At 41.0% G+C, this 27719-nt stretch overlaps 1 long non-coding RNA gene across 1 annotated transcript in view; it reads left to right on the top strand.

Moving 5' to 3' along the window:
- The window catches only part of LOC125019145, a 31532-nt gene that overhangs the window by 2352 nt on the left and 1461 nt on the right, over window positions 1–27719 (top strand). The window contains exon 2 of the long non-coding RNA XR_007114034.1: window positions 12242–12363. This is a non-coding gene — a long non-coding RNA (uncharacterized LOC125019145). The remainder of the gene's footprint in view (window positions 1–12241; window positions 12364–27719) is intronic.

Below are 27719 nucleotides of genomic sequence, written 5' to 3'. Positions count from 1 at the left end.
ATTAAGTTGTGCATGTAAACCCACTGACTGGTCCACAGTCCTTGAATCAGGTCTGATATTTCATTATATAAAAGGGCTCAGTCGATCTATCTATTGTGTTGTTTGCTAGTATGTAATCTTACCAAACATCACAAGCCTAGGCTTAGGCTTTTCAACCACACTGAACTTGTTTCAGATGTAACACAGATATAAATGCTGCTTTAGCAGGTGTTCAAGCTGAGTAGGAAACGTGGAAAAAACTATGAGCTTTCTCAAAAAAACAAACAGAGAAATTACATTATATTTACCAAAAAAGATATGATTGGCAGCATTGTGCTCAAATTAAAAGGTCATGGTACAACTGTAAACCTTCCTGGACTTGTAAAGAAGAATTCTTAGTAAGAAATGACTTAATGTCCAGAAACATGTCTGGCATTATACCCTTTCCATATGAGTCATTGTGGTGGGTGTGTCCTGTTGTAGTGTTTTGTATCTGCAGGAACTTGATCCCGTTACTAGCAGCATGGATTTATTGGATGTGTCCCCTCGGTGTGTAAATTGAATTTTATCATTCACTGTAATTTTGGGGGTTGAAGGAATCATTTCGCTTATAGGCCTTTTTTGAGGAAAATGTAATGTTCCTTTGGACTGTGAGTGCAACATTATGTTCTCAAAAATCACTCAAATATGCATTATTAAGCTCTCTGTTTACCAAAGCTTCAATAGAAAGTCTTCTGGGGTTTTAATAAGTTTGATTACACCTCTGCTGTTATTATGATGCGAGAGCGGATATAATGTCACTCAGAAGCCTCACAATTGGTATTTTATAAAACCTATAATGAATCCTCGCTCAGCCTGACTTAAAGAGTCACCACTGCACCTAAATTAAATTTAATTAGTTGAATTTTACTGGAGAACTTTAGTGTCCCATAATGAAATAATGGCATTTTCGAGGCTTCATAAAAATCTGATGAATCTGGCCGCAAAATGTCTACTCTTGTAATTAAATTTTACATGCCATGAGAATTTGGCTTGGAAAAGGTCAAATAAAAGGATCAAATGTGTTCTCCAGAAATATTGGTGTAACAAACCTTTATCAATCAAACTCAAGTGCTCTGTGTATTTTGTGAGTTTGAGTGTTCATCAGATAACATCTAGAGGTTTGCTGCCTTAGTCCCTCACTCACTAACCTCGATCTCTTGTTGTTGTTTAACATGAGTAGATCTCTGCCTTTGCAGATGCAACAACGTGGAAATGACAAATGAATCCTCTTGCAAACAAACCGTCTATATTTCATTAGGCAGTGGTAGGGGTCGTTTAGCATTGTCACAACAAGTTACATTTTAAAAGGTGTTGGCTCTGTCTTTGGCTTCTAAAACCGCCAAGTTGAATAATTGAAAATATTTTCAGTGACACTCAGGCCAGGCGATGTGGAGCCCAGGCACCAGATCTGAGAGTCTCTCAGCTTCTTGTCTCTTGTTTTGTTAAGCTCCGTCATGGCTCTGCTGCATGCCTCTGCGTCGGTGTGTGGGTGATTTCTCAGATGGGTTATACATGGCATGCGTGTGGGAATGTACTGAGGCTGCCGGGCTTTGGCTTAGCCAGCCAAATGTCTCCACACAGCCCTGGATAAATATGGGTAGGCAAATGAAAAGCATACAGATTAATAGTATGAAGCGGGCAAAGCAGGAAATGTAGTCTGGCACAGAGCAGTTGGATGTATAGAACAGCCTGTCACATGCACACACACACAAAACCTGCGTGTTTGTGAGTTATGTGATTGGGCTTTCATGCTGATGTCAATCATGCATGTATACATGTGTGTGTTGTTTACATACATGTGCCAGTTTCTCTGTGTGTGTTTGCATATGCGCGTGTGTGTGTGTGTGTGTTGGCTACCAAATGAAGAGAGCAGGAAGAGGAAGAGGCTAGATGGTTGGAGGGGGTGTTTATTTATTCATTACCCAGTGGCCTTGGCGGTTTCAGGGGGACATGGCAACACTTGTCCCGGGCTCTTTAGCACTGGTCTGTTTGTGGCCTGCTCTGGCCTTGCCAGATGCTTCCTCTCTGCCGTCCTCTGCTCTCCGTTCGCCTCTATTCCTTCTGTTTTTATTCTTTGTTCTTTGGATACCCATTTTTTCACTTTTGTTCTTTTTCTTTCAGCACTTTCATAACCTTAATAAAACAGTATTGGGCTGTTGTTATGTTTTGCTTTTTAACAAGACGTAGCATATGAATTCATGAGCCTTACCGATTATCGTTGGTCCAGTTCTGATGCTTAGTTAATGTAACTGGCTGCATGAGAGCGAGATCCATTTGTGAACTCAATTCATTATTTGTCTGATGGGGGGCTTGCATAATGGCTATTCCATAGGATGTGACAAATATAAACTGAGGAGTCAAATACAAATATTCTACTAAAGAGCAGCAATTACACGGGACTCCCAGCACACACTCTTTAAATCTAAATCTAGCGCTAAAAAGTTGCTTGATACGCGATAGTGTGGGTGTACCTGCTGCGTTTGTCCATTGCATTCCACTAATAATTCAATGAATTGTCTAATGAGAACAGAAATGCCTCATGTAACAACCTCAATCTCCACAGACTGGCCAGTTTTCCATGAGAGACAGAAACGGCGAGTTAAAGTTTTAAGGTCATGATGCACAGGGCGACGGTTTGTTGTTTGCCACTGTCAGCACATTGGTGAGTGTCTGTGCACGATGCAGCATGATTCAGGAAAGGCTCTGTAGGATTGTTTGTAGCTCTTCCTTGCTGCCTACCCTCCCAGCTAACATGATGACACTGCTCTCTGATGTCAGTTTGGTGCGTTCATACATGAGGACTGTTAGACATCCTGATGGTAGAAAGGCTTGAAACGACAACTCGAACAAGTGTTGAACTGAAAACTTTAAAATGTAGGTCCATCTCGGTCATCTTCCTCGAATTAATTGCTTCCCCAGTTCCTCCTGCAAATAATTGATCAGCAGTTACCCAAAGTGTTTATGTTATTGCTGCACAAGAGGTCAAATCAGATACCGAAAACAAGGCTTCACATACTTTTGCACTTCACAAATACAATATGTACCATATGTATAAATTTTCTTGAATAAATAAATGCAAATATAATATTTATTTTACATTTTGTTTTATCAGGACTTGTTTGTGTGAAAATCAGCAGATGTCATTTTTAAGTAGAAATATAGAAAATTCAGAAGGGTGCAAAAAATCTAAAGTAGCACTCTATATCAGATGGTTTTGTTGTATACTGTCAGAATGAGTTCTGTCAGATTGAAGAAATATTACATAATCTCTGACTATGATTTCTGAGTTTCCAAATTAATTTTTTCTTCTCCCATTTGAAGCATTAACACATAACTTATGTTCTGATGCCAACCAGGAAAAGCGATTTTAAACACGTTGCTGTATTTGGACAGACTAGATCATTATTGGAGAGATACCTTCAAATTAGACATCATGCTGTATCATGCTTCTTGGCTTCCCTGTAACCGTTATATTATGTGTGTTGTTAAATGTATGAACTTGTAGTTTAAGTTTAATGGCACAGATATGGGTTTCATTTTGCCTCAGGAAAAAGGCGTTTCAGTCTTCTGATACTATCAACTTCCAGTAAAGACATTAAAGAGACAGAGTTGAGGAAGTGCATGCCAACAATTTATTTCCATAGCATTCACAAGAACAAAAATAAGATGAAGCAAAATAAGGAAGGACGTGCCCAGGAACACAGACTGAAGTGCAGACACAGTATTCGAACATTCATGCTATAACGTAAGATCACGCTGTGCTCCTCACATGACCTGATTGGGCTAATCTCCCCCATGGTGGGAGACCATCGATTCCCATAACAAAAGAACTGAGCAGGCGCACATCTTGCTTCTGACCCTTCTGTGTGTGCTCGGCCTCGGCGCGTGTTCAAACCCAACCCGATCAATGTCTATACTGACGGATCAATTTCTCAGGCTTTGGGGTGTCAGATGGGATATGGCATCACTTTGGCTGGGTGGCGTAAAAGAAGCCCACCTGTGACGCTTCAAAGCTTTTCATCAGCCGAACCATTCAAATCGAGATTCAGATTGGTGCAAGATGTTGAGGAAGAGGGGTTAATCCATCTGCCTGCCCTCTTTTGTTTCAGAAGCTTGATTGATTGGTGCAGTCATCTTTGATTTATGATCAGTTGTTGCTTATAGAGTTTGTTATGGACATGCTTTGTTTTGTCTCCATCTTTGTTTTGGAGCTGGGGCCGTCTCTAAACTTTCACTTGTCGGTATGGGCGGTTTTGTGATGTTCTCCTGTCTGGATTCTTTGTGATAGTGTTTGAGTCTCTGTACATAAATGTGTCTATTTAGCTATAGAGGCTTTAAATACAAATATGACATTTTTGCTTCTGCACAAAAACAGAATGAAAGACTGTTTGCACAGAGGCCATCATATGATATAAAGTCAGATCCATAAATATTGGGACATCAACACAGTTCTAATCTTTTTGGCTCTATACACCACCACAATGGATTAAAAAGGAAACAACCAAGATGTGCTTTAACTGCAGACTTTCAGCTTTAATTTGAGGGTATTTACATCCAAATCAGGTGAACGGTGTAGGAATTACAACAGTTTGTATATGTGCCTCCCACTTTTTAAGGGACCAAAAGTATTGGGACAATTGGCTGCTCAGCTGTTCCATGGCCAGATGTGTGTTATTCCCTTATTATCCCATTTAGAAGGAGCAGATAAAAGGTCTAGAGTTCATTTCAAGTGTGCACAGCATTTGGAATCCGTTGCTGTCAACTGTCAATGTGAGATCCAAAGAGCTGTCACTATCAGTGAAGCAAGCCATCATTAGGCTGAGAAATCAAAACAAACCCATCAGAGAGACAGCAAAAACATTAGGTGAGGCCAAATCAACTATTTGGAACATTCTTAAAAAGAAAGAACGCACTGGTGAGCTCAGCAACACCAAAAGACCCAGAAGACCAAGGAAAACAACTGTGGTGGATGAATTCTGGTGGAAAAAAAAAACCTTCACAACAGTTGGCCAGATCAAGAACATTCTCCAGGAGGCAGGTGTATGTGTGTCAAAGTCAACAATCAAGAGAAGACTTCACCAGAGTGAATCCAGAGGGTTAGAGGGTTCACTACAAGGTGTAAACCATTGGTGAGCCTCAGAAATGGGAAGGCCAGATTAGAGTTTGCCAAAAAACATCTAAAAAAACCTTCACAGTTCTGGAACAACATCCTATGGACAGATGAGACAAAGATCAACTTGTACCAGAGTGATGGGAAGAGAAGAGTGTGGAGAAGGAAAGGAACTGCTCATGATCCAAAGCATAGCACCTCAGTGAAGCATGGTGGTGGTAGTGTCATGGCGTGGGCATGTATGGCTGCCAGTGGAACTGGTTCCCTTGTATTTGTTGATGATATGAATGCTGACAAAAGCAGCAGGATGAATTCTGAAGTGTTTCAGGCAATATTATCTGCTCATATTCAGCCAAATGCTTCAGAACTCATTGGACGGCGCTTCACAGTGCAGATGGACAATGACCCGAAGCAACCAAAGAGTTTTTTAAGGCAAAGAAATGGAATGTTATGCAATGGCCAAGTCAATCAAACTGACCTGAATCCGATTGAGCATGTATTTCACTTGCTAAAGACGAAACTGAAGGGAAAATGCCCCAAGAACAAGCAGGAACTGAAGACATTTGCAGTAGAGGAGGTGATATCTATGTGTTTCAGACTTCGGGCTGTAATTGACGGGAAAGGATTTACAACCAAGTATTAAAAAGTGAAAGTTTGATTCATCATATTTTAATTTGTCCCATTACTTTTGGTCCCTTAAAAAGTGGGAGGCACATATACAAACTGTTGTAATTCCTACACCGTTCACCTGATTTGAATGTAAATTCCCTCAAATTAAAGCTGAAAGTCTGCAGTTAAAGCACACATTTGTTTCATTTCAAATCCAGTGTGGTGGTATATAGAGCCAAAAAGATTAGAATTGTGTTGATGTCCCAATATTTATGGACCTGACTGTATGCTAAAAAAACGAATGAATGATGAACTGTGTTCAGATACCGACTTTAGGAGAAAACAAATAAGTCTTATGGTTTGTTCAGACAACAGATGAAAAAGCAACAGGCTGTGAGTTGTCATTTTCAATGGAACCTGGCAGTATGTTCACAAAAAGCATACAGCTTGGCAGAGGGTGGCAGGTATTGTGGGTTTACTGGGTATCGAAGAAATGCTTTTTAAAAATCTATGTCGACACTTCAACTGTGAGTATAGTTGCCGTTTTATTAATTGGTTGCTTGTTTAGTGAACCATAGGCATTCATCCTCAGGGGGACATGAATGTCAGATTTTGCTGAAACGTTGTACTAAAGACCACAAATGTTGGCTTTATAAAGCTTCATTTGCAACTAAATTAATGTTAATTCTTGTTATTGTCAATATCTATACATCTGGACCACAGTGGGTCAGGGAGGGATGAAGAGACTGACTTTGTCAGATGTAAAGGTTTGCTGCTGCAGTGCCTAAAAATACCTTTGAAAGAAAGAAAATGCAAACTCATCAGCTTCTCCATTATGATACTTTTAACTTTTTTTTGTGAAAAAATATGATTGTATAGTGGACTATAGATGTTATACACAGGTTCACAAATGAGGGTATACAGTAGGCCTGACCAGGATGACCTCAGTCACATTTACTCCACATACATTATGTCTAAGGAGGCTTTAGGATAGGTCAACAAAGTAAGTCCAGGGCAGAGTTTTCTAATGGATTGATAACATTCACAAACCACAATGAAGGCTCATTGATGTTCTTCTAATGCTTTGCTTTGTTCACGAGAGAGCAGCGAATGTAAAGACATTCTTAAAAAGAAACAAGATGAACAGCAAAAATGAACTGAGGACTCTTACCTAAAATGTGCATGCTGTACACTGTCTGTTTGCTGCACCGTGCCCTCGCCATTCTGTGACACCATCTATTGAAGCGTTAAAATGCTTTTCAGGGTGTTAAGTTATTAATAAATTATGAAAGTTTTATTCAACATGACCATTTGGACTTCAGTGTGACATAGTGTGAGGTGTGAAGAATCTTTGGGATCTGCATGTCTTACTTCAATTAGTATAGTGTAGGATTTAAATCCTAGTCATGCATCATACTTGTGAGCTCATAATAAAGGCCTTGGACTAACTAGAGTTGTAGATAAATATAGTTAAAATCCATTTAATAATGTAGGAAATGTGTTTAGAGTCACTCCAATAACTAAAAGTATCAAAGTGTCTCTTTGATAAATGGAATAACTGTAATGAGGAGAGTACGTTTCAGACTGTTGTACAGCTTCCATTAGACTTTCCAGTAATCTTTCTAAAACGTCTAAAATGTAACTTTCACAACAAAATATGATTCAACCCAATCTTTAAAGTTTGTGCTGATGAATCGTTTCATACTTGTCTTCTTTTGGAAGTTAAACCAAGGTTTCAATCCGAGACCAAGACAAAGCATTTCTTTGAGACAAAGAGAGCCGAGACAAGAAAAACGACACATATGAGGGAAAATAGCAGCCTTTAAAAGAAGAAATGGAGGGAAAAAAAACACAAAAGTATAAAAATTTAATTGAAAAATAAAAACGATGTTTTCACATAAAAACATTCCAAATGGGCTCGGTAGGGCTGTGTATGGCGGGAAGCCGCACAATGTACCCAAGGCAATGCAAAGTGTTAACATGAAAAACACATCAGAGGAGAGGGGGGAGGGAGGGAGGGAGGGAGGGTAGGCGGCTTGTGGGGGGTGTGCACACATGGAAATGCAGACATGTGGCCGATACGTCCCACTTTGCAATTAGTGTGCATGATATCACTGCCTGTTCAAATGTGTGTGTGGGTCACAGTATTGCATTTACGGTATGGATTTGTTCTCAAGAGCCAGATCAGTTCAGGGAGTAATTATACATCTGGTAACAAATCATAATTAGAATTACATTTGCATCCACTGTACGTGTTTATTCTTCTGTACACATCGCCTCACTTTGTTACGTTGTAGTTCTAAGCTTCATGTGGAGTAGTGGAGGTGAGGTGTCGTTAAGGAAAATAAATTATGTTTATATGAATACGTCTGCCTGAAGGGGTAACCCAGAAAGGAAAAAAGTGATGTGGTGACAACTGACCAGACCCCAGTCATTCTATTAAAAAAAAAAAAACAGCCTTGATGGTATTTTGTACACAAATTGAAAGTGGTGAAGAAGAGCTAGCTTATGGTGAGCCATAATTTACATTTTTGATCTAAACAACTGTGCTAGCCTTATCTCTCAAGAAAAGTGGATGAATTGTAGCCTAATTCCGTCCATACACAATTATTGGGAGGAGAGTTACCGAGGCAACCAGAGTATGGAACGTCCACCATCAACCGACCTCTCAGCTATGAAGTGCTGGGTCACAAGCTCTATTCTGAATCTGGCCTTCTATTTTTGCTTTTGAAATTGCTCCAAATCATATAGACGGTATAATCATATTATAGTGTGAAATAGGTTCGAGCACCAGTGCCAGACAAACGAAGCCAGTGAGTTATAAGTCATATAAAGAGATTCTTGACAGTAGACAGTGATGATACATGTTAGGACGAGCAACACCTTACTCATTTGTCACCTAAGACTTTAACAAATTATCCAAACTTGATTTGTGTTTGGAAGGCTGTAAATCAGAGCGGTATTGCACCATTTAAAATTTCTAGATAGATTTAGATGAAAACATAGATGTGCCAAACAGCAGTTTATGTTTTCCCCTTTTCGGTTTAGTTGGAAGACAACAGTTTCAGATACAATTTTTAATTTCCTGCCCGGTGGAGCGAACAAAGTTGAGACTTGTCAGGCCCTCGACAAGTCTAATTAGAGAAATGAAACGCCTCGAGCAAAGTTTTAAACATAAAGGTGTGTTTATGGGGTGGAGGAACGTGTGTGTGTGTGTGTGTGTGTCTTCTTGTCTCTACCGCACTTGCAGTTTATTTTCCGACGATGAAAGAAAAGGGCATGTTTATTTTGCATATGCCGGATTCCCAGATTCTTCCGCCACAGTGGAACGGCTGCGGCAAAGTAGGGAAAGAAGAGCAAAGAGAAAGGAAAAAACGTGGAGGAATTAGTCAGTTAAATATCTCAGGGACTTTTCCATCTTTGTCTCCTCCGAGTGTTTACATCAAACCAGCTAAGCATTAAAGTGCGCAGGAAGCCACAAAGGACCTGCAATCATACAGCAGCGCTGACAGGAATGCCCTAAAACTATTAGCTTTTCTTTCTCACACTATCACACTTGCACACAAATACGCACACACTTTCTCGCTCTGTGTCTTTCCCTCTTCCATCTGTATCTCACACATAAATTTGAAAACGACACCCACAGTATATTTTAATGTAGGTGCACACAGACTTTTAAAAGGAAATGTCATAACGTGTGCATGCTGTGGTCTGGAGTAACTAGTGGGTTGTTCCACCACAGTCAATACATCCATTTTAAGTAAAACATGTCAAACCAATATGAACTCCCGTGACCTCTTGTTAAAAGCTCTGACCGCAGCTGTTTGGTCATCACTGAGGTCATATGAACCTTTAACCCTGCATCTGAGCTCACATTACACCTCATCTCATTTAACCCACCGCTGTTATAGGACTAAATAATATCTGAGGATCTAATCCGCAACCTGTAGCTAACGGCCACCTCGGCGGCTCGAAACGGAATGAACAGAGCTGTGGACTTGCTGCCTCTCTGGCCAGAGGCTGTAATCAATTTTCCCTTGTGAGGGCCCGGGCCATGGAGTTCACTGTTTGCAGGGTTAGATAAGAGGAAGCTGAGCAGAGACCTTTAGTTTGGCCTAATGTCAGGTTCACCATCAGATAAACAAGGTCGATTTGATCTTGATGCTGCAGGGAGAAGTGGACTGCTGCTCCACGCAAGATGGAATTCTTGCTTTTAATTTGTGTGTGAAAAAATGTGTAATACTCCCGAAAAATATTCTATGGCCGTGACTCGCTCAGCCATCCGTGGCCCTGGGATTTGCTTCCACACCACTGACACAAGTTGAACTAGTTGCTCTCTGTGAGATCTCTTTTTGACTGTTTGGCTTAGAGCAGGGGTGTCAAACATAAGGCCCGGGGGCAAAAACCGGCCCGCCAGAGGGTCCAATCCGGCCCGTGGGATGAATTCGCAAAAATTACACTGAAGATATTAGCTGAAACTTTTTGACAAAATAAGAAATTTCACAGTTGTTCATTACATGTAGCTGTACTTTCTTGCACTAAAGCAAAGGGAAACATTTGGAGTTGTCGTTATTTACCAGGTAATAAGCTATTGGGTAACAGGCCCGGCCCCCTTGAGGTCGAATTGGGCTGTATGTGGCCCCTGAACTAAAATGAGTTTGAAACCCCTGGCTTAGAGCATGGGTCTTCAACAGGGGCACCGCAACCCCTAGAGGATCTGCAGAGGTACTGCAGGGGGGTGGGGGTTTGCAAAATCTTTGGTTGAATAAACTTTTTTTTTCTTTTTCCTATTTTTTTTTTTTTTTAAATTTTCCCCCTCAAATTTAAATTTCTTTAAATACACGTTAACATGAATCCATTATATTTTAGTAAAGGGATAAATGGAGGCAGAAAAGATTTCAGTCAGTGCTTAACTCATTCAGCGATACAGGACTGCACTGTTTCACACAGAGTGCTACACCAGCCCAGACCTGTCAATGTACCATAGGCCCCGCCCCTATCGCTGCTGAGCCAATCACAAGGCCGCATATTACACGCTGACTCTGTCAGGTTCCCTCAGTTGACCGACATCCTACTCAGCTCCCAGCTGAAATCTCAAACACATAGTAGGTAGGAGGTCCCTACTTAATGTCTCCTCAGTTTGGGGTCCTTAACCTGAGAAATGTTGAAGACCCCTGACTTAGAGAACCAGAGCATGAAAAGAGAAACTGAATGATGAAAGTATCCGAAATGTTGAATTTCAAATGGCACACTGTCGGTTTTATGTCTTTATCTAATCTCAACATTCAAAACCACAGATATGTCCACACTGCATTCTCACAAACAGCCCAACTCTGGCAGCATTAAAACTGAGCCTGGTGTGTCAGTGCCTTCAAAATAGTGCTGGAACAAATAGTTGATTGTTGTTCAAGCATCAGCGACATAAAATTGCCGATCCGGGCTTCTCAAAGTCTTTCCCTGATTTATATTATTGTAAGTTTGAGGCATCTGGTTGACCAAACTAACTGTTTGACTACAATTACAAACATGTCTACAAAAGTTTAGGAAATCATTTGACTCCCTGATGAAGTCTGCTGTTTTCAGTTTTGATCAACAAACGTTCACAAACTGGTGTCACAAGCCCTTTACATCCTAACTCTTTATGCTCATTTAGTTAGGTCTTTCTTTTGTGTTTACACATTTATCATTGTCTTGTGTGTTTACTGTATTTTTTCCCTAACAGTCTTCTATTTCTTCCACTGTCTGCTGTTGCCAGAATGCTTGAAAAACTGTCTGACCTTGTGATATAAAATATATAAATTAATTTATGAAAATTACAAACATCCATCATTGTTGCTATAAAATACTTGAAATTTATGTCAATTCAGGTCACACATGCAGTTAGGAGAAAATAGGGACTCTGTCTAAAAATGATTGTAATTCCTACACATTTCTTCCAATTTGTGCGTGAATACCCTCAAATGAAAGCTACGAGTCTGCACTTTGAACACATTATCTAACTGTAACTCCAGTTTGTTTTGGTAAAGGGCAAAAAATAACAAAAATTGGGGTCGGCTTCCAAACATCTGTAAGCTGTTTCAAGCGAGAGTTTCATGTTTATAATCCGAAAGCCTTGACCTGAGTTCATCCTTCCGTAAGTGTTTCTTATTCTGAAGCTTTTACAGTTGTGCCGTGAACATCAACAAGTGTGGGTCATGTAAACTGTTAGTCTTTTCTCTAATGTCCCCATCCATCTATCCCACCATCACTTTCTCCTTTTAATTGCCCGAAACGCTTCAACCACTAAACCCTCAACCTGTTCACATTAGATGAGCTCTGTTTGTGCTCGGATAACTTCTCTCAGGCGGCTTCTTAACAGGAAGGCTGATGAGAGGGTATATTAAGGCTGTTAAACAGTTGAGGAGGGCTGGGGGCTTCTGGGAGCCCAAAGAGACAAGAACCTTTATTGGAAATGTAATTTTTGTTTGTCTCCAATTACCTCCCTGCTCATTTGTTTTACAGACGCTGTTGTTATAGTGAGGAGCGAGTGCGCTGGATTCTCCCTAGGATTGCTCTTCTGAGAGGCTGCAGTTTATTACAAATGGGAAAGCTTTCATTGCAGATTGCCCCAGCGCTGCGTAGAGGTACGTGACCCATCTCAGGCACACTGGACTTGCCTTTATAGGGTTGAATTTTCTCACAAAGTGTAGACAAGATGTTGACAGTGTCTGTGGGTTTGTGGACACACATGTACTGTACGTATGTGTAGTGTATTTATGAATGAGTAACTATAGAGAACGAATGCGGGTTAGCTGGCATGTAATTAATGTACGAAAGTGTGTTTGTACAGAACGCCATGAAAAATGTTTATGTGCATCCACATCCATTACAGTGAACTGTTGTTTTCAGTGTGCTGGTTTGCATTAAGCATGCTCGAATTTCCATTTGATATAAATAAGGTATTTTCATTTTAGCCAAGATATTTACTATTGCACATTAGTGACACATGCTGCATGTTACAAAAGGTAGGAGCGTAACTGAAGGTCTTGATTTCCAAATGTTAAACATCCTGTTTGGAAAATATGGCGCCTGAAGTCTACTGCAAGATGTTAAAAAACATAGTTCATCATAACATAGAGCATGATACTGTTTTAGAGATGACTGAGGAGGGCTTCTAATGGGGTTTGTTCATCTTTATACATATCAGTCATTAAGCCAAAGCAGGCAACTATTTTTAAGAAAAAAAAAAAACAGCTCAGTATTTGCATTATCAGCATCAACAGTAGAGTGGAGCCAAATAGCCAGATATTTCTCTGGGTTAGTGGTTGAGATCAACTGATATGGATTTGTTAGGGCCGATACCAATACCATTTTTTTTCTGATATTTGGAGCCGATTCTGCTTTTTCTGCCTCAGTTTACATGATAAACATGACACAATGATAGTATAAACATAAACATTTATTGAACTCAAAGAATATTTAATGGTCTTATGAAATAAACAAGTAAAAAGAGATAGAGCACAAGCATTTTCCAGCTGCATGAGCTCTGCTAGTGGGGGACGGGCAGAGTAAGGACAGCACAGGTCCACAGCATTGACTCTGTATACCAGGGACAAACCCATCAGGACGCCACCCATTGCATTCTGAACCTTGATAATGAAGCCCGAAGTGGTCGGAGACGGCAGTCGCCATGTTGGATGAACTTTACTCCGCCCACTCTCAGATAGGCCTACTCCAAATATGGACATGGGGATTGTGTTTGGGTGGAGCTAAAGCAGCCTGGACGTTGAGACCCGCCCACCCAACTCTCCGCTAGCTGTTAGCTCAGGCTACCGCCTGTCACTCAAAGCAGGAACTCCCTTAATTATGCAGTATTTTAAACCTTAAACCTTTTAAACCTGTGTCTCTTTTGGAGCCAGCCTGAAATATTGTATTAAATAAACATCACAGTAGTGATATCTAAAACTAGTATTGCTACTATTTAGTAATCATAGTTATGCTTACATTGGTGTTTAACCAGTTGCAGTCATGAATCGTTGTGTTTGTGTTATCTTAGAATGAACCTCAAATGTGTCATGTACAGTGACACGGTGTCCTCTCCATGTCACGGCGCCATGTTTCTACAATAATCCAGAGCGCACAAAGCAAACTGTGACCCTAGAGATGGCCTTTCACATTTTTACATGCAGTTGTTCTTTTCTTGTACACACACACTATGCACCTGTCCTTCTAATGCACAAAGAAAAAACGTGGAGGAATTAGTCAGTTAAATATCTCAGGGACTTTTCCATCTTTGTCTCCTCCGAGACAGTACAAATGTTTTGGTCTTCAGAAATGTTGTAAATTGTTGTAAATTATTATTAACCTGCAGTGGCATATCTGCAAACAGTTATTAAACAGTGAGGGTGAGGCATATCCTCACCCTCACTGTTTACTAATACATGTTTGCATAATAAATTTTCTATTGTGATAATATGCTAATGTTGCATTTGCAGCAACACTAAATAATTAGTGAAGCATTAATGTTATAGATATTCTATACTGCCCACCTAGAATAAAGGCACAATTAATAAAATGTGCCAAACATTTTCTGTGGTTCTGTTGTCTCACTCTGTGCCATGACATGTTATTCAGCTAGTAACGGCTAATCCCTTTCTTATGAGTGGATATTCTTTAATAAGGTCGCCGCCCTCTGACCTGCGCACTTAAAAAGAATGAACCAGTTGTAGCTGCTTGCCTGCCCCACAGTGGGAAGCACCCTTATTGCTCGTACAGGATGACGATGGGTTGGGGGGAGCTGGGGAGGTGCGGGTGGGGCCTGGGGAATATGTAATTTGATTGGTGCAAAATTAGGGACTCCTCTGCTAAGGCATTATGGGAGAGTTCCTGGTGGGTCATTTTAGCTTCGTGTCCTCCATATTTCTCAGCTTGATTAAAAATTGATCGGCAACGGCAATGTGAATATATTATTGGGGCCATTATTCACCCCTGACAGATAATTGGATGGTACACACAACTCTATTTTCTTTGGGGGCAATGCCATCGCTTGTGTGGCTCTGGTCAGTGTGTGAGTGTGTATGCAAGAGAAAGAGAGACAGAAAAGAAGACGGAAGGAAAGAGTGAATACTGGGTGGGTAGATGGTTTAACTGAGGCCTTTTTTTCTTCTTTATTGTAAGTCAATAAATCACTCCCTCTTCTCTTCTATCAAGCCATCCCTCCATCCCATTCAGCTGTCACCGTCTGTGGCCATATGTGATGGATATGTTATTGAAACATCATGCAAAGCATATAATCATTTTTCTGGTAATCATTCATAGCCTATTCTCATAAAAGTTTGGAGCGTGGCCATGAAATACAATGTTAGATAAGACCAACATGGATTTGGATTTGCTTTTTAGTTTGCGCTTATGCTCCATCTCAAATTCACTTATTACCAAAGATTGAATTTTGCTCTAAAAAGCACTAGAAGCTGTGGAAAATGTCTGTGAATAAGCCAGTCCGATAGCACTTAGCTAACATAGCCGCGGGCACAGATGGATATTGGAATGAGCAAAATGCAATGTCTGCTCGGTGGCTAATGCTATTTGCTATTTGCCCAAGGCTTAGCTTGCTGCCATTTTCACGCCTTCTTAATGTCTTAAACTGCATGAAGAAAGAGATGGTTTGCACAACATGGTATGGAACCATGCACAGTTTTCTGCTGTTTTGCAAATACTGTAAGCAATGTTGTCAGCAGGGTGTCGCCTTTAAGGACTATTTGAACATTTTTTGCATAGTTCGTATATATTTCAAAACAGATTTAGTTGTGAAAGGAAAAGTTTAGTGAATGTTTTCTGTCATCATATTTGTAGTCCTTTATGCCGTGTATGCAGATAGTTAAACTATTTATCCATTGTCCTTTTTTAAGCAATGTTCTCCATAACACCGTACAATAAATAATACTAATGGAAGTTAATTTCTCTTTGGTATACACCATTAAAGCTTTATTAACGCAGATCTGGGAGTCGTTTTAGAAGCGTGGTAGTAAGGACCTGAGAAAAATAATAGCACAGCAATCTAGAGGAAGACTAGAACAAAGATTCTTCTTGACAGTTTTTATCGTTCTGTGTATCTGACCTCGTAGTCAAAGTCATGACTGGCAGCTTTAGCCATTTACCCTCAGTAAATCTTTTTCTACAGAGGCAGTTGCACAACCCCCTTCTCTTGTACAAATCAAATTAGTAGCTATGATCTCACTGATGGAAAGGCCTCTCAGGAAATGACATGTGTCTGTGACATTATTTGCAGCCTTGCTTGCTCCCACATCATCCGTCCAGCCCAGTGCTCTTCAGTTAACTTCACATTTTCTTTCTGTTCTCTCGCTCGAGCTCCCTCTTCATCTGAGTTTCCCTCTCGTCTTCTGCATGGCTCATTCATTTCTCCTCCCCTCTTCTCTCATAACTTTAATGTAATGGCACTTCTTCAGCATCACTCCCTAATTCTCCTCCTCTCTGCATCTTTTCCGCTCTCTCTTTCTCCCTCCTTGTGGGGGGGAAAACATTGCTCTCCCCTAACAAAGACGCTTCTCCTGAGTGGAAATTACTGGCGGAGATTAATAACGACATTAGGCAGTAATGATGCTGCACCGAATGAAATATTTATTAAAGATCCCTCTGCTAGCAATTAGCATGGCATGTAATCGTTCAGCACAAGAAATCAAGATGATTGTGCTGCAGTCCCCCATCCCCTTATCGCCCTCTTCTCAGACAGCCCCCTGTGCAGCCTGTACTGTTGCAAAACCCCCACACCCGTCCCCTGCTGCCATCACTGCAAACGTTTGCAGTCCCCTATCCCCTGACATCTTCTCTCCATGACAACAGTGGCTTTGGGGAGGTTGGTGTTGAGGAGTGGATGTGGTCCTGGGCATCCAAATCTTAATTACAGGCGCTCTGCCTTAAGCTGGGGAGAACACTCCACGAGGCAATTACATTGTCAACGAGTCAGGAATCGCTGTTGATCAGCTCAGGAGGACGTCAGCCTGCAGGCTCTTCAAAGAGCGGCGGCTTTTCGTCTTGGTCCCAAATTCCTGCCAAGTAAAACCTTATTATTGTAGGCTTGTCTTGCGTCTTAGAGTTCGCTTACTTCCAGCGCTTAAAGGGACAGGTTATCACAACTTGTGAGAAGTTTTTTGTCCCAGAGCTTTGACTTGCATAAGTTTTTGATAAACTTTTTTATTTCTATGTAGCATTTGATATACAAATTATAGCTGCTACACCTTAGTTGCTGTTTAGGATATTTGCAAGATAACTATTTAATTCATTATTTTGGGGGCTTGGGGAAGGGCTCAAACCTTTCAGCTGTTATTGGGTGACAGTTGGACTATACTCTGAGTGCTATGAAAACACAAACAATACAATGATTTCCAATCACCAATTAACATAACTAGCATATTTGAACTGTGAGAGGAAGAAATCATGTACTCTGTACTCTGCACAGAAAGGGCCTAACCGGTCAGAAAGGTTTGTACCTAGAACCTGCTGCTAATGCATCATATAATGATGAACATTAAAATAAAATAGTTCCTTTTGGATTTTGTAGATCCCAAAGGTGATAAAATCGTACGGCGGAACATTTCAAGGATGGTCTGCCCTTGAGGATACACGCCCTTGTTTGTGTTCAAACAAGCGTGACCTCATTTTCAAGTTGTCACCTGAGAAGGACAATGGAGAGAAGGAGGCGTGAAGGAGACGCCGAGGAGGAGGTGGTAAGGCGGGAGGTTGGGCAGAGGAGTTATTGTTACAGAAGAGGTCGGAGGTCAGATAATCAAAAGTGTCCGTTTATTGGCTACATCATCAGACCTCAAGGAGCTCATCAGTGCAGTCAGTCAGGCGTGTGGCTCTGCTAATCAGCTCTCAAACCAGTGTTTAGCCATGCCGATGCCGTCTTCAAAATGACAAGAAAGAGGCAGAATGAGCGAAAAGACTTGACGGGGGGGGGCGGGGGGGCGTGCTGGTGTACGAATCGGAGAATGGGCTAATGTAATAGTAGTTCACTTCAGAAACCCTGACAAAGGGTGGCGGGGAGAGACCGATCAATTTGCAATATCGTGCTCTGCGGACCTCGCAACAAAGACAGGACATGAAAGCAAGCACATTAAGTGGTGCTCTTGTATGAACTTTGGCAATCAATAAACATCAGGGGCAGAGGGGGAAGCGGACTGTGTGTGCGAAGGGAAGAGAGGGAAGAAAAAGAAAACACAAGGTACGGACGATGACGGAAAATGAGTGAAAGAGGGATGATAGAGGGGGAACAATAGACGGACAGAGAAAAGGAGTGATGGTTGGAGATAACGCTGATATCTAAAGAAAGAGTTCTTTGTTTGACAAACTTTGTCGCTCTTCCTCGCTCATATTGTTAATTAGATAGTTATCTTTAGCCCTTTCATAGATGAGATAAGCTGTTAATTAATCTTTGAATCTAATTAACTGTCTTACTATTAATAGGTTTGGCCACATTATTGTACCTTTGACTGTCAAAGCACTGATATGAGGACTCGTATCCACACTTTAGACTTTTTGACTCTTGGTTGTTTTGGCTGCTGACAGTTTGAGAAAGTTTTAAAAGTAGTCGTCATGAATCAACATTTTAAAAACTTACCTGAAACAAGCACATACATGTAATGATTATTTACTGATGCTGCATAGTTTGCTCTTAACATGTCGTTTTGTATAATGTTGAAGTGACTTGTGCTCATTGCATATGTGGGTTTCTGTACGTAGTATCTATCATCACAGGGTGAGAGTACGGTCTCTCTTCTCTCAGCATAATTTACTACATCGTTTCAACTCAGTGCACATCTCTGTCTGGAAAGAGCCCTTGTGTGTGTATTTCCTTTGTTCCTTGTATTGACTTTAGCTCGGAAGGTTTATATATTTCTTGTTGCCATGTGGAGACAGTGTTTCCTATAACCTTCCCACAAAAGTAATTTCCCTTTGGGACAATAAAATTTACCTTGACCTTGGTCTTAAGAATGTGGATGATAAGTGGGGCACTGGAGGAAAACAAGACCAGTTAGTCAGTTGCAGAGTTAAGTGAGGAAGAAAAAAAGGAAGGAGTTTTGCTCTTTAAAAGGTCCTCAGTTTTTATCAAGATGAATTGTCCTAAGATCAAATGTCATGTAGAAGGGTAGAAGGGGCACCTTGAAAGCTTAACTGATAGAGAGCGATCCTGTCTAAATCAGAGCGTCGCTGTAAAGTATCATTAAAAATGCTGTCTTATTAGGAGGGAGACGACTGTAGCTTGGTGTACTTACACTTCCAGCTTTGGAATTACCCCCCCCCCCCCCCTTAGTGACTGAGGTTCTGGGTTCTGTAAAGCATCTTGAGACAATTTGGGCTGTTTTTAATGCAAATATAAATAACATTTAATTGAACTGAATTTCATTTTTCAGTACAGGAACATTTAGGACAGAATTGTCTTAAGCATTTGGGTGGTCTGTTGGTTGTCTAACAAAATCATAATGTTATTGATATGAGTTATCAAAACAGTGCTGATAGATGACTTTAGGGTTTTAAACAGAATCTTAGATGCATGTAGGACATACTTAATATGTGAATATGTACATATTATTTAATAAAAACACTGAGATTACTTGAGCAAGGAAGATTACAGACCTGCATGGGAAAAAAAATGAGGAAAAAACTTCACTGGACTTTAAAATAAGTTTAAGGCCTCTACTCTGCCTCTGAAATTTATTGCCATCTATTTTTATTTTGCTTTAATAGAAAAAATTCGACCAGAACATTTGTAGAGGAGTTTAAGGAACAGGGGAAAAAGGAGTCACTGGCATTTCCCCACTTCACCTGCAACGTGGTGTCATATCTCAGTCTACTCCAATGGACCTTTGTGTGTGTGTGTGTTTGTGTGTGTGTGTGTAACTGGACCTGGTCCTGAGCTTTTGTGCGAGTGTGACAGAAGCTTTTGCCCACTCTTTGATGCCCCCTCCAGAGCTTTCCAGCATCCTCTGTGAAGGAACTGGCTATTCCAACACACACACACACACACACACACACACACACACACACACACACACACACACACACACACACACACGCACGCACTCAGAGTATCTCCCTGCTGGGACCAGGGAACATTTGCATTATGATGGCAGGCAGATTAAGTACATTCCACTGCACACTAAAGGGACCCAGAACAACACACAAACAGTACACACACACACACACACATGCACACACTTGTCTTTGGGCCAGTAAGGCAGGTTTCAAACAAAACTTGTGCCCAGTGCAGGGTACCAATCCCATTACTTGCCCCGTCCACTGTTGTCCCCTCCATCTCAAGAGAACAAAGGACATCGGCTGGATCTAAACCTCGGTGAATCTGGGTGGGAGGAGGAAGAGGAGAGCTGAGAGATGGGAGGAGAGAGGAGAAAGATGAAAAGAAGGGAGGGTGTCGGGGTGGGGCTGGCGTTGGAGAGGGAGAAATAACTGACAGGCAGCTAGAGGGACTAAGCTCATTTAGATAAATTGACATCCCCGACTGAGATAAAACCGATGATGATTTGTACTGTATCTTCAGGGGATAAAAGCCATTCTATTGGATTTCATAGGGCCCCGGCATCCTGGGATTTCACGGGCCCCGACGTAGAGCGATTGTTTAGGCCTCAGCATGGAGGGACAGGCTGCTGCAGAGGGGATGAAGGGTGACTCCTGCTTGGAGAGGGAAGAAAATTCCCATCATTGCTGAAATGTCAAACAGAACACATGATGAGGTGGAGGAGGGACTGTGAGAGCTGATGCCAGGGTCTCTCTTTCTTTCACTGTATTGTACCTCCCGTCTGTCGGGGCAAGAAAACGCAGAGTGAGTAATCTTCCATAGAAGTGACACTGAAAGCTTAACACTCATGTTCATGACCCAGGTAGAAACCTTGTGGAAACTTTGTGGAAACGGTATTTAGTTAAGGAAAGTAGCCTTGTAATCGCGGTAATTGTGAACTTTAAGATAGTAACAAGGTTATCGTACTTCCCCCTAAAATGCCTAAAGTCTTTGTAGTTTACATAAATCAGAGGGGTTATTTGAGTAACAAATGGCTGCCAGCTGCTGGAAAATTACAATGCTTTTAAACCTGGTATCTTATTCCTACTGTATGAGTGCGTCCCTTCTCATTATGGATAACATGAAGTTTGTGTAGAAATTCAGAGAACATGACAAACAAAACACGTGCAAAGAGTGAGGTCAGCCATAGACCTAAAACTCAAATTTATAACAAAATAAGCAACAGTTACAAGTAACAATTGTTGTCTGTAGCTGTAATGTCTGTATTTTTTAAAAGAATCCGCTTCATCTTTGATAAAAGAAAAACCACTTACGATCTTCTCCCAAATTAGTATTGTCCACTTAATAATATCATTAAAAGTCCAATAGAATTAGATAATATTAACTTATTAACAATACTGAAGTATTAAAGTATTATGAACACATTAATAACATAATTGATACGCTGGTTCTGATGTGGGACTTACTTAGTCCCATAAAAATACTCAATAGAGGGAATAGGCAATTGGGAAATTTCAATATAAATTAGATGTCATCCGGAAATCATCGCCTTCATCATGGAAATAGTTTGTCATAAAATGACCAATCAAAGATGGGCAGGTAGAATTAGCCTAATTTCACAAATGTTGCCATCAACTGAAAAATAAACATAAACAGGATAACATAGTTAAAATAAATTAGCTTCTGAAACTGAAATAAAGGTATGTTGTAAGAAATCTATGATACAGTTCCTAACACATCATAGGTAATAATCAGACCCCCCCTCCCCCCTCCCCCTCCCCTTCATTCAAAGTCATGATACACCCTTTACTCTGAAATGTTCCTCTGGGTCTATTTGCTTTTGATGGCAGCAGTGCTTTACTCATTAATAATGAAGACAGTGCAATACTCCTCTACATTAAAAACTTCTACATTTAGATTTAGATCTTCCTCCTTGCCATTCGTAGCCTCAGGTAAAGAGCCCCCGGTCTGAAAAATTAAAGAGTCTGTGAAACCTCCCCTACAAATTAAAAAGTAATTAATGTCTCTAACTTGAATGCACAGGTCCCGCCTCACTCATCCTCTCTGAAAATATGGGTGCACTGTAAAGTGGTCCCTTCACAATCCTGCATTTTAGTAGAGGTCTGGAAACCCTCATACTCCGCCTTGCTAAAAAAAAAAAAAAAAAAAAAAAAAATCAACTCCATTGCATTAGTGCAATTAGACCATCTTGGCCTAAATAATAAACTTAAAACCCCACAGTCTGTGTTCAATATTTCATCTTTTATTCAGGTACTGGGAGTGCTTCTATAGTGAATACGCTTTCTGCACAGCAAGGCTGTGTAATGCAGGTATTTTTCTTGGGAGGCTTTTAGGGGGTAGTTAGGTAAAAGCCATTGGATAGGCCTTTCCCTGCCCACTCCTGGAGCTGCATAATGAATCTTTTACCTGCGTCCTCCTCCGTGAATGTTTCTTAAGCATATCTGGCTGGCCAAATGACAAAGAGAGGTAACATTAACAATCATTTTTTGCATAGAAAACATCAGCTGTGCTGTGTGTAAACTAATATTCCTTTTTCTCATTTATACAGAATGATTTGCTTATGTTGGAAACTGACTCAAACATGTTAAATCATGGTGTCTTTGTGTGCAAAACAATACATATGTATATGTAGATTTTTCTTGTAAGAAAATGCCTTGAACTTAGAAGTAAATCTTTTTCTGCATCATACTGATAGAGATGCATTGCACAATAATAAGCAACATTGTTGACCATGCGCATTGTTTCTTCTGATTGTTTTCTAGTTTTTTAAAATAAGCTTGTGAAAGAGTACTTGATATTATTATAGACCTACAAGCCAATAATCCCCAAGGTGCTTGCAGTGAGTGTTGTAGCAGATTATGATATTTTGATTTTCTAAAGATTCTAGATTGCGGAGACCACTGCAATAACATAACTTTAATTTTGCAAATGGAGATGGGGGGTTTCAAGAATAAAATCAAACCGTAAGGTGTTCTGTTGAAGTGGGATGAAGTTTTGAAAACTAGGTATGAAAATGCAATAAGTTTTAATCAGAGTGAAGAGTTTTCACTTTGGATAAACGACAAACTAAATCAACCAGCAATCTAAAAGGTGAAGGAAAACTGATTAAACCAGACAACATTTCACAGGGACAGTGACCAAACTAACAGGAAGCAGTAACCAGGGTTAGCAGTAATTAGCACTGGTGGGTGCCCCGTTAAATTGAATTTAACGACAACACAGCAGTCTTACTGAGTGCGAACTAATCCTGGACTCTGGAGCATTATGGTTAATGGGCCTGAAAGAAAATGATGGCCTTTCAGAAGCAAAACCAATTAACACAGAGTGGAGATGTCTAGTGCTGAGCTTTCCAAATCTCATAAGAACTTCTGCCCTCATATTATATAACTGGATTTCTGTTCATTTTGAATAATGAAGGAGGAAGGGAAGCATGACATAATATAGCTATCATAACTCTGAGTCCAATGAAAGAAAAGTGGAATATGTTTCACAAGGCAGCAGCAGCAGAAGGCAGATAGTAATGTTTTACGCCTGCAGACTTGCTGCTGCTTCACTTAAATCTCAGTATTTATGAAGAAAACTATTTAAGAAGTATCCGCACTGCTTCAAGATTTCACTTAAAACCACTTTTGGCAGTGGGCAGTTTCTTTACACTTTTCTTTACACTGGGGAATAAGTAAGTAAGGGGCACACATGTTACCTTTATGTAATACTTGGAGTACAAACTATTGAGCTTTGCAAGATGTCTACAAGATATTATTTCCTGTTAGTGTATGACTCTAAATTGTAATGTTTTTATTCTGAAACCCCCTCAAAGACCTTTTCAGATCGTTCTCAGTTGGGGAATTCATTTTGAAGTAAACTCATGAATAATAATGAAACACAATAGTCCTTTTTTTCAATTCTGTTGACACCCAGTCATCCTGACTTGGCTTTAATTCTCGATCTGTCATGAGAGTCGCTCTCCTACCTGCTGTGCAGAGAAGCATGATGGGATTGAAGGCACTAGTATCCACACTCTCAGTGGAGAATTTAATAGTCTAAATACTGTTTCAGACGTGTTTTCACCCTGACAAAAAGGAAGCCTGGTACAAAATACTTGTGCTTCTGTAACACTTAAATCTGCCAAAAGTGTAAATTTAATAGTGGCACAACATGTTAGCTGTCAACAGTTTCAGTAAAAAAAAAAAAAATTGTCTTGTGAGTGTGTTTCTGAGACTTAACTACACTACGGAAATGTATGTGACAGAGAGTAGGAGGCTGAGGTCCGGTAAGACTTGGTGAATTTCCGTGGTATCGGAGCTCGCCCCGGCCATATATCAACGTAATTAAAGGCTGGTGTAATGACGCAGGGCCTCGGCAGCATGATTTCTGTCTGATCGCCACGCTGCTTCATTAAGACCACTCAAGCTAACGAGCTGTGGCTGTAATAAAGTCCTCCCCCCGGTCTGCCGCAGTGATGAAGGAGCTACCCAAAGTGAGCTGAGCCAAAGCCCTAGATAGAATTAGTACTGGAAAGGCTTCAGCAAAACTTACTTTGTGACTGCTGGTGGCCTGCTAATGGGGTCAAGGTGATTTTCTGTTTGGTTTTTACTTCATGGCAGAAGTGAACGGAGCCACACCCAAAAATCGGCTCGAGTGGAAAGCCTTTTAACTGCTTTATACACCTGGGCATGATGAAAGTGTACTACCAAGGCATCTAAGCACATTTGGCTGTGACCTACTTTGCAGGGGTGCCGGCAGGATCATTTGGCGTGTCTGTCTATTGCTGTCTAAAGTAACCACAGGGGCATCACATAAAAACAATGGAGTTAATCATTGATGTAATCTGAATTTTTTAAATCATGCCTTAGCCTCATTTCTCAGACTAACTGGAATGTGTGTGCATCGCCATTGACTGTCTTGTTTATGCGTGTTGTTTATTTTGACACACACATGATCCTATAAAGTTAACTCGGCACTGAATTATGAATGTCCTTTATTACTCGGGTGAAGGGGTATTCTCATCCTTATTGTGGAACACCTTTGGGTATATTATAAATAAGGCAGCCCTCATGTTCCTCCGCTTAAAGGTTTGTCCACCCATTGATCCATATTTCTGTGCTTGCCTGGTGCAGTTTGCAGTGGCAGCGCACAAAGCAGAGTATCTCCTGGTCTCCATTTTCCGAGCCACGTCCAGCAGCTCCTGGGGGATCCCGAGGCGTTCCCACACTGGCCAGAATATGTCAACCCCTTCAGCATGTTCTTTGTTTGCCCTGGGGTGCCCTACCTGTTGGACTTTCCCTGACTAACTTCCTAGTCTGACAAACATCTACTGGCATCTACCCTTTTTTTCAGTGTACACTACTGGATAAGATCTAATATGAAATGAAGACCTTTTTAAACAGAGACTCGAGTTTGGTACAGCACTGAATCGAGGGAAGCTTTACATGTTCAGGGAACCTGTTACAAGCTTTTATTTCAGTAACTGGACTAGAGGCTGACTTTATGCAGCCAGAAAAGGTACATCCAGTTCAGTGATAGTGGGACATCAGGATGCACATGCAGGAAGAGACCATGGGATTGTAATGAATTTCTTTTTCAATTGTGGCAAAGGTTTGTTAACACAAAGCAGGCGGGGACCAAGTTGGGTTTTCCACCACCATGTTCGCCATACCGATAGCTTGTAGCGTCCCTACCTGAATCCCGATGGATCGACAGCATCGGCAGCACTCATTCTTGTCCAGCTTTCATCCAAAAGTTCAAGTGTACCAGACTCATCTGTGAATTGAAAGAAAAGTGGATTAATTGTCACTGTTCAAGTGGTGGGAAATACACAAGAGGGTAACCTGGCAACCAGAGCCTGGAGCATGAAGTGATGACCACCTGTCAGCTACAAGGAGATTTGAGACGAGTGAATCTCTTGACATTTTTAGATTTTAAGTAAAAGAGAGGCCTGGATTTAGATATCCATATCTGGATCTCATTAGTTTTATTTACGTAATTATTAATCACAATCCAGAATTAAGATGTGGGTATTCCAGTGGGCCTCAGTCATCCTGACCCCTTACTGTATTGATCATAATGTATAATTCTGTGTTTACTGTATTTCTGCTCATTCCAAAGATGCTGCAGTAACACTAAAGACTGAACTATATTGTAAACTAAGATATAAGTTAATAGTTATTTTTTTTGTTTGTAAGCCTTAGTTTTTAATCATTGTACTGTTTGTATGTATGTATTTAAGTGAACGTGAACTTGGATGTGCACATGAATCCATTCTGTGGTTTCTCGTACTTTCCACCATTCCCCAGCGGCCACTAGAACAGTAAAAAACAGAGTTTTTCTGCAACTTTCCTCTTTCAAGTTCTATTTGGCATTGAATTCCCTGTGAACATCAAAAGACATTATTTTTTTTTACTCACCACAGTGTATTCTCATCAGGAATGACTACACACAGCATTTGCAATTTGTTGCAGCAGCCTCTGATTTCCCCGGTTTTCTACTGGTTCATCGGAACGGTTGGCTGTGATTAGTCACACAATACGACATTAACCTGTAAATTAAAATTCCTCCATGCAATTTGATGGGTGATTTAATTCCAGCATCGTGCCCCCCCCCCCCCCCCCCCCCCCCTCCTCCCTGCATCCTCCCCTCCACCCTCCCTCCACACATTTCTCCCTGTCCTCATCCTGCAGACATCTACCCCCACACTCTCTTGTCTTTCTCTCTTTCTCTATTCGCCGTGGGCTAATCCCATTATGAATTCTTTATATAGCCTTTTCCCTTAATGATCAGTGGGGCCTGCTCCAATCCTGATTACTATTGTACACTTAGCACTACATAAAGCAGGGGATTAATATGCCCCGCTAGGATCGTTGCTATGGATCCACTCGTTGCCTTCCGAGAGATGTTGCTGCTGCTTCAATTGGCCATAAATCGCTCTCCCCAGTGGCTTCCCACGTACCAGACAGGGCATGGAAGAATAGGGGGTGAATCTCTCTCTCTTGTGGTCTCCCTCTCTTTTCCTGGACCCAGACGAAAGTGATCTTCTCTATAATTCATGACCCAGCGTTTTCTCTTTCTTCTCCTCTCAAATTTTTTCTCCCTTTCCCAAAGACGCTGTAGTAACCCTCCCGCTCCGTAGCCTTTGCCCAGTAGAGAGTTACAGGGTGGGCATCGCACATGAACACAAATTGTGAAAGAGGGGTTTTGAGGATGTGATGTGTGATCTCAGACGTGGAGGTTATCGGTGAGCTCAGCTGTGTTCCTTGGTTTCAGTCAGGAATTCTGCGAGCGCCCGAAAGTCTGGCTGAAGCGACTGCAGGAAATCAGACAAAAATAACTTCTTCCCATTAAGAAATTTCCAAATGGCTTCAATTTGCGCGTAGGGTTATATAGGTTAGATGGACAGAGACTTCAGACAAGTAATTCTAAAAAGCTGCTCTAACCCTGTCGATGTGACTCTTGCCTCAGACTCCTTAGAGTTTCTGTTTCATGTTGGCAGTTACAGTATTTTGTAAAGCTATTTTTACCTCTCTCAGATGGAGAAAGAGTCATCCCGGAGTTAAGCTCTTGTTAGGGGAGGAAATGGAGAAAATGGTGGAAAGAGGAATACAAATGGGGAAAACTGAGAAGACTCCTCGAGCTTTTATGGTGTCCTGTTGGCTCCTGTAGCGGTCGAGGAAGATTTCTCTCTTTTTATTTGGCACTAACACATCCCTCCACTTTCTTCTTTGGTTTAAAGTGAGCGCTGAAACAAGTCAAACAGTGTAGTTTGAGGCAAGGCTCGGCGTGCTCTGGGGACACCTGCCGAGAAACGGCTAGAAACACCTCTTTTTGATTCTTGTTTCTTTGTAGTTGCAGTCTACCCTTGCAGTGTCTTCATCGCAAACCAACAGCATCCCCCTATGTTCTCCTTTATCTGTTCTTCCCTCCGAACCTGAG

The sequence above is a fragment of the Mugil cephalus genome, chromosome 13 (assembly GCF_022458985.1).
Source record: "Mugil cephalus isolate CIBA_MC_2020 chromosome 13, CIBA_Mcephalus_1.1, whole genome shotgun sequence".
In the NCBI taxonomy this organism is placed as follows: domain Eukaryota; kingdom Metazoa; phylum Chordata; class Actinopteri; order Mugiliformes; family Mugilidae; genus Mugil; species Mugil cephalus.
The sequence above is the reverse complement of the archived record's forward strand: the minus strand, read 5'-3'. Positions and strand labels throughout refer to the sequence as shown.